Source organism: Miscanthus floridulus, chromosome 5 (genome assembly GCF_019320115.1).
Source record: "Miscanthus floridulus cultivar M001 chromosome 5, ASM1932011v1, whole genome shotgun sequence".
Taxonomy (NCBI): Eukaryota; Viridiplantae; Streptophyta; class Magnoliopsida; order Poales; family Poaceae; genus Miscanthus; species Miscanthus floridulus.
The window spans coordinates 140,317,575-140,334,146 of NC_089584.1; the positions used below are offsets into that span (position 1 = coordinate 140,317,575).

Consider the following 16,572-nt stretch of genomic DNA (forward strand, 5'->3'; position numbering starts at 1 on the left):
GCAGCCTACCGCCCACGCCTGCCTTCGCCCGCGCCTGCTCGCCGCCATGCACGTCGTCTGCCGCGGCCGTGTCCGCCCACGCCAACCAGGCGCACCTCTCCCTCCGGTCACGCACGGCGGCTGCCCTGCGCCCGCGCCTCCCGGCCCGGTCTTGCGCGCCGCAACGAGGTACTCCACTAATATAGTTAGCACAGTTAATAAAGTTAGTAAAATTATTAAAGCATAATTAGTATAGTTAGTAAAGCTAGTTAGTTAAGTTAGTATACGTAATATAATAAGTTAGTATAGGTAGTTTAGTTAGTACAGTTATAGTATGCCTTGTATAGATGTTAATATTTGATTAGTTAGTATAGTTATAGTTAGAAAATATATTAATGTTAGTATGGACATTACGTACGATGATTTCGACGACTTAATGAAGTTTCTTGAAATGCTTCTGCAGATGGATTGTTGTGTTAGAGTTTTGTACGGAGGAAGTGTTAGGAGAGAGGATGGTATGTTTGAGGATATGGAAGAAGAATTGGAATGGTTTGATGAACCTCCTAGCTTCAACGACCTTTGTGTCTGTTTGGATATAAAGTTTGATGGTGATTTCACACTAAAGGGGAGGTTTGATACTGGGAAGACTAGGGCACACTATGTCCTCATGCCCTTGCGCGACCCTGCTCACTGGTCCCGCTACACTAGGGTTCTCCAAGGTTTCAATGTGCCCATGACTGAGGTGGTGGTGGAGAATGGGTATAGGATGCATGGTGTTCAGGACGGCCCGTCCATTGATGGTTTCGGAGGATATGAAAAAGAATTAGGGGTCGAAGGGGAAGCAACTCAGGATAACATGGATTTGGACGGTCAGTTGACGTAGGAGCAGTTTCATTCAACTGCAGTAGGCTGTATAAGCAATGACTTCGATGTGAATGAGTTCGAACGGGAAGAGGAGCAGCAGGAGGAGGACAGGATCGGCGATGTAGTTAGCCGTGATTCAGACGATTCTAATGATGACCAAGGAGGTATAGATGCTATGGCAACAACGGCTGATGTCATGCCAGTACCGGTACATACTATGCCATTACCAGTACCAACTAAGGTTTTGCAAGGTATCCATGCTCAGGGTAGACTAATCACAGATTTGGTTGTAGATGATATCCCCTATAATTCATGGGCCAGAATTAGCGAAGCGCAGCAGTATGTTCCACCACCACCTTACACAGCGACTGAGCTTGAGCAACTAAGGTCCAAGAACGTACCTTTTATGGGCATTCTGAACTATAGGGATGTCAGCATGACAGATATGATAGTTTGTGATACCGGTCTCCAGATGTGTAGGAATTCATTGTATAACCATGAGACAGAAACCCTTAGGAAGGGGATGATATTCAACACAATATTAGAGATGAAACTCTTCCTTTAGGACTATGCTGTGTACCACCATAGACCGTACACCGTCACTTATTCGGATTAGGAGTTGAGGTACCACTTGATATGCAAAAATGGTTGTCTGTGGAGATTAAATGCACAAAGGAGACAGAGTGATGGTAAGTGGAGGATAACTAAAGTTGTTGAACCCCACACTTGCCTAAACAATAGGGGGAAGGAAAATCATCAGTAGCTCACTGCACGTTACCTTGCCCGTCGTATATTGGGGCTCGTTGATGACAATAATGACATCTCGGTGTCTTCTTTACAATAGTCCATATCTAGATTCGTTAGGTACGATGTGATGTACGGAAAGGCTTGGCGTGCTAAGCAAATTGCTCTGGCGATTCGATGGGGTACTTGGGAGGAAGCGTACAACAGGGTGCCCCGCATCTTATGTGCAATGCATTATTACAACCCTGGCTTGAAATGGTTTGTGGACACCGGAGGGATGTTTTTTCGGGACCCATTGAGGTATGTCCTCTATCGTGTGTTCTGGTCGTTTGCGCAAACGGAACATGCATTCCTGTTTTGTTGGTCAGTCGTACTTGTTGATGGCACTTTCCTGATAGGAAAGTACAGGGGTAACTTGATGATGGTTGCTGCTGTTGATCCTGAGGACTAGATAGTACCCGTGGCATTTGCTTTGGCAGAGGGAAAGAACAATGAATCGTGGTCATGGTTTATGCGGCTTCTACGTGTGCAAGTGCTTGGCCCAACTCGCACTATATGTTTGATCTCCGACCGTCACGCAGGGCTTCTTAATGCTGCAGCTGAACATATAGATGGGTTCCCGCCTCTAGTACATAGATGGTGCATGAGACACTTTGTCGCTAATTTCTGGCGGCGTCAGCAAAAGCATGAGGTATGTGACAAGGTAAAGGCTCTATGTTGTGTACGTACAGAGCACCAGTTTAAGGAGACAAAGAGAGAACTAGACAAGATGGTGAATGCAGCGGGAAATGCCTGGTTAGAGGCGCAGATGGAACAGAAGGCTCAGTGGACGTTAGCATATGACGAGGGGGGTTTCAGGTATGGCATCGTGACCACTAACTCCTTGGAGTCCTTCAACCGTGTATTCACCGGAGTTCGATCGTTGCCTGTGTCTGGAATTGTTGAGTTCTCCTTTCATAAGTGCAACAAAAATTTTGTGAAGAGGTGGTAGCTTGCGCAGAGGAATATAGCTGAGCAGGGGCGTTTTGGCAAGGCCGAAGCTGAATATTTGAAGGAGGCCGAGGAATTGGCCAAGCAGCACACCGCCGAGCCGTATGGACCCCGCCGCCATATCTTTAGTGTACGAGGAAAGGGTGGCACAAGCCTGGGCGGCGAACGTTATGGTGGACGAAACTACCGAGTTGATCTTGAAAAGGTAGAGTGCAGTTGCAACGTCCCTCAGATCATGCATGCCCCTTGCTCTCATATAATCACGGCCTGCAGGGTTCGTGGGTACAACTATGAGGATCTGCCATATATGTCACCCTTATATCTTCGTTCGAACACCGTTAGTATTTGGGAGATGAGCTTCGAGCCATACCTTGACCCAACACAGTGCCCACCTTATAATGGTTATGACTACGTGTCGCATCCAGATCTAATGAAGGTAGGGAAGGATAGGAGGAAGAAGAAGCGACTGAAGGGGGACATGGATGCTATGAGAGGGTACGGCGAAGACATGTACGGCGGGGGAGACTTCAACGAGACCCGTGGCAAGAATCTTTGCTCCGTTTGCAAACAATCTGGCCACAAGGCTAACCGGCATAGAAGACAGCAGGTGATTTCATATTGTGTTCGTATTGCATAACAAGTAGTTCAAATTTTGTAATGCTACATAATGTTAATATGAAAATTGTTAATTTGAATACTCCAACCCTTTGTTTATCATTTTGTAACAGGATGGCCCCTCCCACGCCGCACCAGCTGATCCCCCTTCTTGATGTGGAGTACGACGACCCCCTTCTTGTATCGGACGATGAGGTTCATTATGCCGTGGGACTTAGTTCATTACGTCGAACTTATGTCGAATGAATATTATCGTCGAAAACTTGTAGACTCATAAACCAATGAAAATGTTTTCTGGCAACTTATCGTCCATTTATTTGCTTCATGTTCATTTTGTACAACACTTGTAGTTTTGTATAGCACCTCCGCCTGTAAGCCCACCTCCGCTTGTAGTTCTATAGTTTTGTACAGCACAGACGCGCCGTGGGCTATGGCGCGACAAATGATTACGTTCGTTTTAAAAATTTTGAACGCATGATACAAACAAATGTGATCATTTAAGATCGATCATGGGTAATCCGAATACATGATACATGGGTACAATACATCAGTAGTTCAAATGGAATATAAGACAACACAATAGAATTTCTACTACATAGCTACTTTGATCATTAATAAAGCATGAAACTAACAGACGGCGTAATAAAAAACCCTTAGTCAGAAACATACTGAGTAAGCAACTCATCGTCCGAGTACCAATCTTCAACCACAACCCTATTGCTGTGGCTCGACTCACCTGTATTGCTCTGACCTCCCTGTCGCCTGTAGTAAGCGGCCTCCGCTTCATCTGCGGCCGCTGCGGCCTGAGTGAAGAACGCGTCGTCATCCTCCTCCGCCTGTAAGCCCACCTCTGCTAGAGCGACGAGCTCACTCAGTCTGCCAGTGTCGTCCTCATCCTCCTTCGCCTGCAAGCCCGCCTCTACTAAAGCGATGAGCTCGCTCAGTCTGCTAGTGTCGTCCTCATCCTCCTCCGCCTACAAGCCCGCCTCTGCTACAGCAATTAGCTCACTAAATCTGGCAGTGTTGTCCTCGTCCTCGTCCCCCTCATCAGACAACACAATCGGTGATTCAACGGTGCGACCAGCTCGCTTTCTGTGCTCATCTAACTTCTTTTCCTCGTACCTTGCACGAGCCACCTCTACAACATGATCCTCCCTTGCCTCCTTCCTTGCCCTCTCCTTCTCTAACGTCATTCGTCTCTCTAATCCCCATTTGTTAAGCCCAACATCGATCGGGTTACAAATACTGCGTTGTCTAGCAAACTCACGCATCTTTTCTTTGTGATGTTTAACGAATAGGTCGACGTAGTCTGGTCCATATCCCCTCTTCCTTGCAATTAGTTGCCTCTTCTTCAGTTTATCCAAGAACTTAGCTTGACCATCGTAACGTTCCCACCTGCATTTCCTAGTGCTCTGTTAAAAAGAAATATTATATCATATATGTCTTAGCAAAAGAAACAAAATACGATTTCATGTTTACCACAAAAATAACGAACCTCTTCGTACTCAACCATATGGCCGCAATAATGACCTATTCCAACCTCCGAAGGGACTAGGCCATAGTTAGAATTAACACCACATTCGCACTTGACTGGTGCTGCTTTGTAAATTAATCTTTCTTTCTTCTTTTATTTTGCTTTTGGAGGTTCTTCGGGCCATTTGTTCTTAGGACCATATAACCATTCCTTGAAACGACACTTCGCCATTGAATACACCTAAATAACATGACATTAGTACATGACACATATAGCTCAACATTTCAACACATACACTTTGCACTTACTTCATGCTTGTTTGGACAAAAAAACTCTAACGTATTATCAGGGTTTATCATGGCTCAGTCTCCGCAATGGCATAGAGGAGGTTTCTCGAGTCGTCTAACTACGGCTAAGTGCTTCTCCTTAGCCGTCATTGGAGGAGGGTTAGGGGGAGGTGGAACCCACCGCTCAAAGTGCTCTCGTGGATGTCGCCATCTCCACCAATCGTCGAAAAGGAGGTATCTGGGGTCAAACTTGTCTGCACCGTCGATCCACTGAAAGAAAAAGCACATCTCATGGGCCTACACAACAAAAATTCAATAAAATATTAGTAACCTAGTGATACAAATGAAGAAGAAAAATATACAAAAACAATTACTTACATTAAAACGACTGCACGTGTAGAAGCAACGAGCCGCTGTGTCCGGATGTCTCGATTGAAATACGTCGGCCAGACGACCACAGTAACAATTAGAGACAGGGAGTTCAGGAGGGACAGGGGCATCTTTGCTAGACTCGTCGGGGTACATTTCTTTAGGACGGTCCGTTTTCGCCATAACTGCTCCCGAAACATATCTTCCATCTAATAAAATGGTTCAAATTAAACACCAATCAAAACAACGCAAATTATTATAAAATATAATCATTTGCAATACAACTAAAATATTATAAACAATAATTATAGCAACAAAAATATACATGGCAAACATACTTCTAACTAAATATGACGACCTTAACATTGACAAACTCATACTAATATCTTCACCATAGTTCCCAAATATAATTTTCCTACTAACCTTAACTCCCATTCATAATATCCTATCCACCATTCAAACGAAAATAAAATGTGCGTCATTACCTTGAACTATGACGAGGAGGAAGGGAGGCGGTCGGGGAATGGAAGGGAAGGGAGGGAGGCGGCAATGGAGGGCCAGGCTGCCGCCGTTCGTGGCGCGACGGCCGGCGTGCTTGGCGACGGGCGGGAGCGGGAGCGACGCCTAGGCCGTTTTGCTGCTCGGGCAGCGGGACTGACCGCGGCGGAGGTTATACCCGGCTTTGCCGCGCCACCGATCAGGGCGCGGCACTGCCGTGCCAAGATCGGTGGCGCGGCAGAGCCCTGCCACGTCAGCGGCCAGCCCTTCTGGTCGTCGCCACGTCAGCCCTCTGCCGCGCCACCATGCATAACGCGGCACAAGCATTTGGCCGCACCAGGGCAATAGGCGCGGCCAAAAGTGTTAGTTTAAAAAAAATCGAGTGTTAGATTTAAATTAAGTTCGAAAAAGTGTTAAAATTAAAAAAATCTTTTTGGTGAGGGGGAGCCGGGACGGAGAGCCGGTCCAGGATGGTGTGATGCATGCTCAAATTGTGCACTCAGTCGTGTTTTGTCTTTGTTGTTGGTCCAGTATAAGATGACATCTTATTTAGTTGCATGCATGGATGTGAGTTTTGAGTGTATGACACATGGGTCCCTGCGCCATGCCTGAATCAAGTCATCCTGTATGGAGAGGGAAGTGGAAATTGAGAAGACGAAGTCGTGCAGGATGGAGAAGGACAGATGAATGAAAGAATACAGACGAAAGGACGAGGAGAGCAACCAAACACGTCGGACGAATGAGGTGAGACAACTAAACAGTACGGGTACGGCTCGGTTCGGCCTACTAATCACACTCATACTGCAGCCATATCTGAAGCATGGCCTGATTGGCCATAACCAACTTTATTTCCGTGCCACAAACACGAAACGTGTGCAAATAAAAGGAAAACACTGTGCTGTGCATGGTCAGTTCTGAGCTAGCTAGGTCCTCTGGGAAAGCCGGTCAATTTTCGTTCGTAAGAAGATATGGAGTATGGACTCGACGGGACGACACCGTCCATTTCGGCTCCGGCTAGTCGTGTCTTGGTAAAGATGTACGTACAGTACTATATATCTAAAGTTTTCCGTTTCTTTTTTCCTATTCCACTCTTTTCAGTTGACTTTCCTCGGTCGTCTTCTTCTCAGCCGTCGTTTCGTTAATTCTTCATGTTAATTGTCGTCAATTTAAAACTATAGTTACAAATTACTCTCTGTATTTAAAATGTAAACCGTTTTAGTTTTATCCTATATATGTCAAACTTCTCAAATTTTGACCTAGTTAATGAAAAAGATACACAAAGATCTACCACATCAAGCTAAATTCATTAAATACACCATAAAATATATTTTAATAGTGCATTTTTTATATTATAGATATTAATATTATTCTATAAATTGGATCATAGTTTGACAAGTTTGTCTCATTACAAAGCTAAACCAATTACAATTTCAAAAGTAGGAAGTATTTTTTATGTGCTGACTTTAGATATTTGAAGTTTGAACAATAACTTTGTATCAAATATGTTATATAAATATCTTATGAGCAAAAGTATCGGGTCACTTATCTGCGATGAGAGAGAGAGAGATAACAGAAAAATGCTATAACAGCTACAACTTAGATAAGTTCATGTATTTGTGCCAAATGTTTTGTATAAAACGGGTTAAGATGGACTTTTGTGTTATAACCAGTAGTGTCGGTGCAAAAAAGTGATTAACACGTAAATATTTATAGTTTTGCCGTACGTTGTGATCAGAGGTGGCCTAGCACTCAATGACACAGGGTTTATACTGGTTCAGGCAACGTGCCCTACGTCTAGTTTGAGTCGGTCGGTGACTTTATTCCTGAGCGTAGGTGCTCGAAGTTTACAGTGGGGTTACAAACGAGAAGAAGAAAGATGGGGGATACAAGAGGTCCGGTCGGACTCTGGTCGGAGGGGCCGAGAGTGACAGGAGCTCCGCTATGTGCTATGTGAACTTGATCGATCTGAATCAACTTATCTGTTGGAAGAGAGTGCATCCCCTTTTATAGATGAAGGGAATGACCTTACAAGTGAGAGGGAGAGAGTACGTTCGCTGGTAAGTCTTGTTGCCCAAGCCGACGGGTATAAGATGATGGTAGGCGTCCACAATACTGTTGAATGTCAGATGCACGTGGGAGGTTACGTCGTCTTCTTCAGGTATGGCAGATGTCGGTACCTGCTATACTGTTGATGTCGAGAGACATGCAGGGGGTTTTACCATGTTCGCCTGGCACGGTAAATGCCGACGCCCACAACACTGTCGATGCCTCAGAGGCACATGGAGGAAGCCTTACCGTATTTGTCTGGTATGGGAGTTGATGGCGCCCACAACACTGTAGGGGAAAAATGTCGACGCCTACAATACTACTTGCGTTCTGTCATGCCAGGGAGGTCGCAGGGTACTGTCCTGTGGGTGTACAGTGTACGATCCTTGGTATTGCGATTGACTTGAGTGCGCTGCCTTACTTTCTCTGTCCGTTTTCTGATCCTTACCGAGCGGGCGTCCCCCGTCGGTTGGTCCCAGTCAGCTCTGATTGCGCCAGTTGAAGAGGAGTTGTAAGCAGGGGTTTGGCGCATCTCCGGTCGGAGAAGCGGGTCGGAGTCAGAAGTGGTGTTTGGCCAGGTCTTCCGGTCAGAGAGGCCGTCCAGTGGCGGGCTGGAGACCGAAGCGAGCGCTCCGGTCGGAGAGGTGGGCCGGAGTCGGAAGCGGGCGTCGTTCCTCCTCGGCCAGGCCTTCCGGTCAGAGATTGGGTCGTCCTTCTGGCCTGTCGTCTAGGTATTTGGGTCGGCCCATGAGTTGCGCATTGCTCGCAACGTCGTCTGTTGGGCCGAGTCTTTGTTGGAAATCCGGTCCATGAGGGACCCCGGGTTTATGAACCCGACAAGCAATATAGGGAAGAGATTTGTTATGCAACTTTTATATAACCTAGAAAAAAGGACCAATGTTGTAACTCGCCACAAGTCCACAACCCTTGGGCAGCTAGCGTCATGGTTAGAGGGGAAAGCACCCTCAAGGTTTAAAATTTCACAAATTTTGTAATTTCAGGTGTGTCTGAAAGAAAATTCTGAAATTTTGTATTACACTAACACTTATTTTATATTGTAAATATATAACTCTAAACTCATATTTCTATTGTTTATGTTACATATTTTTCTACCCAATAGACATTTAGTTCTAAATCATGCTAATATTTTGTTTAGATCTAAAAAAATTTAAAAGTCATATCTTTTGTTGAAATCTCAAAAGAAAATGACAAAGTTTCATGAATTTCTCGGTAGTTTTGACGGTGGTTGGAAAATTTCAAATACTGAAACCGAAATATGTCTGAGGACATAGCTTAGTCTTTGACCGAAGCTCGTTAGAAAGAACCATTCTTTCCATGCGCATCGTCTAGTTATGCTTGTACTCTCTGTCCCGTAAAGAATGTCATTCTCATTTTCTGAGAAGTCAAATATTTTTTTAACTTTAACTAAATATATATAAGAAACTATTAATATTTATGTTGTTATCATTAGATAAATAGCTGAATATAGTTTCATAATAAAATTATTTGGATATAAATGTTGCTAATATTTATTTTCTATAAACCACCGGTCAAAAAAATATTTTCTATAAATCTAATTAAACTCAAACTTTATTTTTCGATGGAAGTAGTATTATGATCCAATATATCCGGCTCTTCCGTCAGTGTGCACGCGCCTACGCGGCTTGTTGACCGTTTGTTGTTATGTTGTCTTCTGCCGTTGCAATATCTAGGATCCAGGCATCCAGCCACGCACACGAGATACCAGAAGGGCGAGAAGATATCAAACTTCAGCTGTCACGTGCTGAGCTGACCACACGTCTTGGAAGAAAGTTTCCTGTTGACTTGCACTCTCGGGTTCTTTGGGATATAGGACTAGATGGGTTTTTTTCTTCTTTTTGAAAGACCACTTGATGGTTAATGACGGCATGGATGTCGGCCTCAGGGCAGGCAGTTTCTAGGCTGGATACCGGTGACTATTATTGTGCCACGTAAATGTCTCTCTTGAGTCTTGACGAAAAATGTGGTACGACAGCATGACACGGTTGAAAAAAAAAAGAGTGCCACGTAAAACTTTACGAAACTTTTCCTGACATATGTTGTCAAAAATAAGGATTTTTTCCATAGTTGTGACTAATGGGTGGACTTCTCTTTTTTAATAGCACACGTAGGGCGGACTCCTGTTTTTTCAAAATACTTTTGTGTCACATACGCTTTATAGAGATCACATCCGATTGCGTGTGAGAGCAATTCGGCAGTGCATCGAGAGATTACTTCGCGTGGCACTAGGTGATCGTATAGCAAGCATGTGTGTTTGTTACTCTTAGATGTTGCCACCTTCTGGATGGCTTGGAGGTCGAGGTTGTGTGAAGCTTGTGCATGGCTTTGGAGGAGGCATTGTGACGGGTGTTGTGCTCGTCCAGCGGGAGATCATGGAGAGCAACTCTCGTAGAAACGAGGTGCGAAGAGCGTCAAGAGGTCTAGCCGGATCGAAGTGCTAGATCTCTTGTGTGAGCACTACCTTTGGTGGAGAGAGTGGGTTTGCGGGCCACCACTAGCAAAAGGATCGGCGATAACCTTGGGCTTACCTCAACGTGGATCAAGTGGTTGGCAAATCACTGAATCTCAGGATAAAAATCATTATGTCATCATCTTCCTGTTAGTTTGCAATTTCCTAACACAAGCTTCTATTTACTTGTTCATATATTGTGCTTGTGTTGTTTCTATTTGTGTGGCTAGTTTACTTGTGTAGTAAATCAGTTGCTCTCTTGTGCTAATTAGCTTGTGTAGCTAAGTAGCCTAGCTTAGCTTGTGTAGCTAAGTAGTTTACTTCTCTAGTTGTGCTTGTGTAGTGTAACTAGTGAGTAGTGCTAGTATGCTTGTTGTGCTTATACCTTGTGCGCTTTGCTTACTAGCATGTGTAGGAGCTTTCGATGTGCCTAGTTGACTAGTTGCATAGATTTATATGACTTTGCTAACTAGAATTGTTTAGGTAAGCTCTTACTAGCTTGGCACTGCTAGGAGTACCGTCTCGAATTGCTAACTAGAATAGTCTCCTTCCATAAGCTTGTGCGGAGGGCTTTTTGGCACTGCTCAACCGATCTGAAGGTGCAGGCCACATTGTCGGTGTTAAGATCTATCAGGGTGCTCCTAGCGTATCTCATTTAGTGTTTACCGATGATTCTCTTTTTCTCATTCGTGCAAGGAGGGAGGACGCTATGCTATTACATAGTATTTTGGATTTATATGAGCATTGTTCGGGATAGGTCAAAAACAAGGATAAATCGGTGGTGTTATTCATTCATAATGCAAATGAATATAATCGTGAAGAGTTGAAACAAGAACTTCAGATTGGCAAGGAAACCATGAATGAAAAATATCTTGGCCTGCCAGCACATGTGAGAAGATCTAAAGGAGGAGCCTTTGCTTATGTAAAAGAACGAATTTGGTAGCGCATCCAGGGATGGAAGTAGAAAATGATTTCACGGGCTGGCTTAGAGATCAATATTAAGGCGGTTGCACAAGCAATTCCCACCTTTGGTATGGGGTGTTTTGAAATAACAAAAACACGCGTGTGATCAAATTAGTAGTATGTCTGCAGATTCTGGTGGAATCAACTAGAAGGAAAACACAAGATCCATTGGCTCAGTTGGAAAAAATGATGTTGCCAAAGAAGGAAAGGTTGCTGGGCTTCCGAGACATTCACGCTTTCAACTTAGCTATGCTAGCTAAACAAGGGTGGCACATTGTACAGAACCCAGACTCTTTGTGCGTTAGAGTTCTGAAAGCAAAGTACTTCCCAAATTCAAGTTGTCTTGTAGCCCGTCCAAGGGAAGGAATTTCGTATACGTGGAGAAGCATTCTAAAGGGTATTGATACTTTGAAAGAAGGGCTAATCTGGCAAATCGGGGACGGAGATGGGATAGATATTTGGAAGGACCCTTGGCTACCGAAAGACCATACTCACCGGCCGATTACCCCCAAAGGCAGCAACATTTTGCGCCAAGTGTCAAAACTTATTGATCCAATTAATTACTAGGGACTAAGACTTCTAGTTGGTTCGATCACTTTCTAGGAAGAAGATGCGCGGGGTGATCCTGTCCATGCCCCTCACCTCGACATGGGAAAACTCGCTGGCATGCACTACGATCAACGGGGATTGTTTTTGTCAGAAGTGCCTACAGCCTGTTCGTTTCGGCTTATACGATCATGGATTATAAGCTGCAACAGTATTTTTTTCTCACACCAAACCAGCCAGCAGTACTTATGGCTTATAATCTACTATCGTTTCAGCCGAAACGAATAGGCTAAAGGTATATCGTAGGGGGTTTGTGAATAAGCAACATCGAAATGGGGGCACCTCAAGTTCGGGATCGGCAAATCAATACGATGACTTGTGGAGCTCTCTTTGGAAAATGGAGATTCCCAACAACATCAAGCACTTCCTATGGAGAGTGACGCGTAATAGCCATCCCTTGTGAGCTAATTTAGCTTGCGATCCTGCACCAGGGGCCTCAAATGCACGGTCCGGTGCATCGATTTCGTTCGGCACAGGAAACCAAACACAGAGATAGTACATGACATGGTGCCAGATGACGCTTTGGACGGCTCCATCAGGTCTACCAATCACGCCCTAAATGACTCCTCCTAAATCATTTGGTAGGGCTCCTTTAGAGAAGACAGAGCTGGAGAAAAGTCTTATCTTACTAAACATGGCCTTGGTATTTGCTTTTTTCGTTCCAATTCAATTCAGTGTAATATATCCCATACAGGTAACCAATCAAGCGCTTTGTTCAGCACGACATTCTGGATTCAGTGAACTAAACAAAGACAACTTGCATCCCTGTAGCCTCTCCATGAGTCTGATTCTATTCGAGCTAGGCTCCCCTTAACCGACAAGCAAACATGCTCTAGCCGACACCGGCACACCGTAGGCTAGACAATTGGACCAAACCCTTCTCCCTACTTTTTCTCAAAAGGAATGGGGACTTCTCTTCTTTGCTATACTACTACGTATTTCCCGTCCCAAAATAAGTCTCGTGGGGGTATAACGTCCGATACCCATAGGATTGTACATGGGTCGAGCCATCAGGAGAGGCCCAGCCCACAAGATCAAATCGCGCGAGGCACGACACAGGTCGGTGTGCGCTGCAAGACTGCGTGAAACATCCTTGATGACAAAGGAAGATCCGATCGGATATGCTAGATATCGTATTCCTTGTAAACAAATATCATGTAAACCGTCAGGATAGATTCAACCGGTCTGTAACCAAATATCGTATTCCTTGTAAACAAATATCATGTCAATTTCTTCTTAGCTAAACTAGGGACTGGTTTGGCATGCTAAAATTATAAATTTTGACCCTGGCATCACGTGAATGCTTCACCTACTGTCAGGCTTGAGGGCTAAGTATGCATACTTCACCTAGCGGTGAAGTGCTTATTTCTGGGACTAAGTCGTAAGCTCTCTATTTCGGCTCTAAGAGACACCTTTTGCCTAAGGTATGGGCGCTAAGCATCTACTGTTGCATGTGAGGGACTAAGTTCCTCCGTGGTGACTAAGTCAGAGACGCTAAGCGTCCAACTTCATCGCCCGGAACATAAGTGGGCACACTTCGCCTAAGGCGAAGGCTTTAAATTTTTTTACTTGAGCTCATTACATCCTTCTGGCAAACCTCACGTACGAGTGAGTCCGAGCTTTGACTCCCAGTTAAACTGGTCGGACACACGTTCTAACCGCTCGGCACCTAGTTAAATTGGTCAGATACTTGATTCAACAGCTCAGCTCCCAGTTAAACTAGGCGGACGCCTGCTCCTGATGATCGGTGACAAGTTGAACTGATCGGACAAGCTCGGCATTGCTCAGTGGATACAAGGCACTCGGGGACTAGTTGTGGAGGTATAACACCCGATACCCATAGTGTTGTACATGGGCCGAGCCATCAGGGGAGGCCCAGCCCACAAGATCAAGTCGCACGGGGCACAACAAAGGTCGACGTGCGCCGTAAGACTGCGTGAAGCATCCTTGATGACGAAGGAAGATCCGATCGGATATGCTAGATATCGTATTCCTTGTAAACAAATATCATGTAAACCGATCAGGATAGATTCAACCGATCTGTAACCCTACCCTTATGTGGGCTTTGGTGTATTGATGACATCCAAATTAGGGACTAATAAGATCTTAATGAGATATATTACAGCTTTAGTCCTTTGAAAGCTTTAAAAGAGTTGATCTAAAATGAAATGTTATCCCTCAATTCTTCAAGTGCAAAAAGCGGATGAACCCAAAGCGCTCTCCAAATCTTTTGTGTTTTGTTTTGGGTTTAGGTATGTCGTACTATAAAGAGGGGTGCAAGTTTAGATGGTCTGAGGAAGATAGAGTGCTCAAGCATAAAAATAAAATTAAAAGAGACACAAAATCACCTCACAAACACTTGGACATAGTTTGTTGACTTTTGATAGTTGGAAGTCCCGACATTTCGTGTCAAAAGTTCCGGCGCTTGCTGACTTAGCCGTAGCCCGCCTGTGCACCTTCGCCCGTCAAAAGTCCCGACGGAAGTCAGGAGTTTCGGGTGCCGGAAGTCCCAACGCTTTGGGACTTAGTCGCCTAGCTCGCCATGTCTGTCGAGAGCCCCGACGGAAGCCAAAAGTCCCTGCTACTGGAAGTCCCGACGACCATCGGGAGTTTCGACGATATGCGAGCAAGCCCAGTGGACTGTCTGTGTGAATAGTATTTTGCGTAGTGGCGGAAGTTCCGGTGATCTATGTCGAAACTTCTTACTTAGATCTGAATAGATGGATTTGCCTATGACTATAAATAGCTCTCTCCTCTCTTCTAACGGGGCACCACTCATTCATTGCTCACCAACCTTTGTCCAAAATGGCTCCCATGCATTCAAGGCGCCCCTCTCCTCTCCCCTTTGCTCTAATCTTCGATCCCCTAGAGTTTTGAGTGAAAGGAAAGTGAATTGAGTGAGAGAATCACTTTGGCAAGCTTGAGCACTTGATTTCTTCATCGAGCCGGTTGGATTTGCATCTATTACTCTTGGGTTCTTGGAACCCTAGCCGGCTAGACGTCGCCCAAGAGCTTCCATCTTGTGGAAAAGCCTTGGGAAGTTTGTATTATCCTCGATTTCTTAGTGAAACGCTCAAGTAACCTTTGTGGTTGCTTTGAGAGAGGCAAGGAGGTGGAAGGGACTCTGACCTTTGTGGTCACCTCAACAACGAGGATATAGGAGCTCCTTTGTGGAGTTGCCGAACCTCAGAATAAATTCTTGTGTATCGCATGCTTGTTGTTGTTATGATTTGTGCTATCCTATTTGTTCATGTTGGTTTGTATTCCTCTTCACCTCTTCTCTTAGGGTTTGGACTCGATCTACGAAGTGGTGACCTTTCGGCGTCAAAGGAACAACCCCAACACTTAATTTTACCACTAGGGAGTGGGGTTGTAACATATCTTTCACTCAAAGTTTATTTTAGCACTTATAGTGAAATTCTCGTAGGTGCCAGAACTTCCGGCTATTTGCGTCGGAACTTCTGGCTACCGGAAGTTCTGGCCCAAAGTATCAGGACTTCCGACTGTCAGTGACATTTGACTTTAAAATTATGTAGAAATTTTTAGATATGCCTATTCATCCTCCTTTAGGCATTGTCTAGATCCTTTCAAGATCTCATCTCATAATACAATCCATCAAAGACATAGAACGTAGGTTATTACGTTAAACTGACGGTCTGAACCTATCTAAATCGCTATCTCTGTGTTCTGTGTCACCATCTAGTTCTATTCATGCGCACCTCCACCGATTCATCTACTACCATGGACATACCCCTCGGTAGACTGTCGACCATATTTCGTCGACACCGTATCTCCTATTTCGAGAAGTCAATCAATCTTAAATTTGACTAGATTTATAGAAAATAATATCAACATTTGTATCTCCAAATATGTTTATTATGAAAAATTTTGTGTAATTAGAGCATGTTTGGGATTGCTCTGCTGCACTTTTCCAGGCAACCAGATACAATTCCGCAAACATGACATACCCCTTAATCTAACAATGCTTATATGGTATAACAAATTTTAATTTTTTTAATATATATTTGGTCAAAGATTAAATTGTTTGACTCATCAAAATGCGAGATAGATACATTATTCTAGGACATGGGCAAAACAAAATGCTCTCAGTTCCTCCGCTCTGATCTACCTCCGTCTGTATTTTTGTTTGCTAGATATATGACCGTGCGAATATCACTTAAACCATGAATTTTTGTCCTCGCCTATAGGGACGCAACTTAGACCAATATATTAAGAAATCTACAAATCTAATTAAATAAAAGATATAAACTTTATTTCAATCTTTATCACCTATATCGTGTCTACTTTAAGAAATCTAATAAAATTGGTTTCACCTTTTTAAGTACTTGTATAATTTATTATTATGTACTCACTCCATCCCTAAATAACTATTGTTTTCACTTTTTCTGAAACAACTTTGACTATATATATAATATTAATATTTATGGTACAAAATTAATATTATTTATAGATCGTTGAATTTATTTTCATAATAAATTTATTTAGAGATACAAATATTGCACGTATTTTCTGCAAATTAGTCAAACTTACGGGACGAAAACTAAAAGTGATAGTTATTTCGAACCGACGGAGGGAGTATTTTAAAGTTTAAACTGATTTTATTATTTTTGAAAAATAACAAAAAACTA

At 43.9% G+C, this 16,572-nt stretch overlaps 1 pseudogene; it reads right to left on the bottom strand.

Moving 5' to 3' along the window:
- Nucleotides 1–4,950: 4,950 nt before the first annotated feature.
- Nucleotides 4,951–5,757, bottom strand: LOC136455491 (uncharacterized; annotated as a pseudogene).
- Nucleotides 5,758–16,572: the final 10,815 nt, after the last annotated feature.